A 2010-nucleotide genomic window follows, 5' to 3' on the forward strand; every position below is an offset into this window, starting at 1 on the left:
ATTATGAATTTTGTGTTTGCTATATGTGAAAGTTGCTTAAATAATTATAAGTAGTATGTAGGGCTGGAAATATTGGATTCCCTGGCAGACGTTATGGTACTGCACAATTCAGATTTACTAAAATTATACTTTGTTTATTTAATTCACTAGAGATCTGGTGAGTGAGATGCACCAATCCTAGAACATGGTTTTCTAAGATAGGGCCATCCTTTATCTTAGAAGAACATTTAAACATTTTGTAGTTTTTTTTAAATAATTGAGGTGTTCGCAAATAGTTTATGCACATTTCAACTAACTCTGTCATTGAAATTCGAATATATTAGAAAAAATCACCTATAATTTTTTTGTCTATAATGAAAATTGAACTTGACGTTTCATAATTTTATACCAATTTCATTAACCAATTAGCCATCATCACTCTAACAAAAACATCTTTTAGCGGTAATAAATAGACACATTAATAATGAGTGTTAAAGTCTTTATCGGCATTAGTTAAGTGTCATTAGATTCCATGTCGCTAAAGGCTTTAGGGATATGTACAAAGAGTATTAATTGCCGCTAAAAATACATATTTAGCGATAATTAAGCTATTATCGTTAATTAATTACCGCTAAAGATCATTTTTTTTTATGTAGTGCATGTTAAATCAAGAGGATTCAATGGTTCATACTTCATTTACATTTTTTTGGCACAATTTGATCAAATATTACTCATTGTACTATTTACTATCAATTATCAGATGGAGTGTTTTTCTATGACAAAAACTATAAAGGAATCTCTTTTAGTATATTGTGATTTGTTTGTTGTGTCGTAGACAAAACATGGAGATTTGAATATGGTAGTCCCATTTGCGTGCCATGTTCTCTTTTTTTTCTTAAAAAAATAAAAAATTCTTACTCGGTATCTGAGTACTCAAACTTCAAACCTTTTGGTTAGGAGTAGAGGTTCCATTGTCCCACCACAATCCAACAAAATTTAAATTCTCACATGGCAAGATAACACTTTAGATATGATTTTTTTTTCATTCTCATGACTCAAATTCTTTACGAACATTTTGACAAGTTTAATTGCGTCCTCTAACAATGATTATAAGATGAGTTAAATATAGTTATACTTTAAAGAACCATTATTTGTTCGTATTGTTAAGCATTACCCTTTTATTTCGTTAGTTCGATCGAATGAATTCTTAAAATTATTTTTTATGTAATTTTAAAATTCTAAATTAAAAAGTTCGTCAAAAACCTAATGTACTAACTATTCAATTTCACGTTCAATCATTCTATTAGGAACAGAAACATATTCCTAAATCAATTTAATTTATAAAAATTAAATAACATATTATATATTTATTCGTTTTCGTTTGATATAAACGCTCGGAATAACGGTGTTAAAATAGTTAACAGTGGCAGACGATGAAATCGTGAATTGATTTCCCAAAATAGACCAACCGTTGAATCCCCCGCCTGCATTTACCATTTCTCTCTCTCTCATTCTCTTTCTCTTTCTCTTTCTTCCCTTCGTTGTCCCCCATTTCTCATCTTCCTCATTTCTCAAGAATAACAGGGGGATCACGACCACTTTTGGGAAGAAATTTGTCAACAACAAGAAGAAGATATTTGCCGCATTTAGATAATATCATATTTGTGAATCTTTGAGGTAAAAAAATATCTTCCTTTTCCACGCTTAGTCAATCTCGCAAGTAGTCAGATTCTTGAATTATCAGCATATTGTTTCGGAACATTTAGTTGTTGTTTTCAAGATCAGGGAAAAAAATTATCTGGGGGGAAACGATTGTAAACCCTAGTTCTTTCGATTTGGGGAAAATATTGGGGGATTTGAGTCCGACCCAGATGACATGAGGATTGGGAGGAGTTAATTTTTGTTGAGATTTGATTGCCCATGTATGGATCCGTCATTGTCGACTTGGGTAATCTTCATATTGGGGGTCTTCTTCTGTTTATTTAGTCTTCCTGTGCAGTCGCAGGGAAATGTGAATTCCCCTAATTTACA

The sequence above is a fragment of the Solanum tuberosum genome, unplaced genomic scaffold (genome assembly GCF_000226075.1).
Source record: "Solanum tuberosum cultivar DM 1-3 516 R44 unplaced genomic scaffold, SolTub_3.0 scf00040, whole genome shotgun sequence".
Classification (NCBI taxonomy): Eukaryota; Viridiplantae; Streptophyta; class Magnoliopsida; order Solanales; family Solanaceae; genus Solanum; species Solanum tuberosum.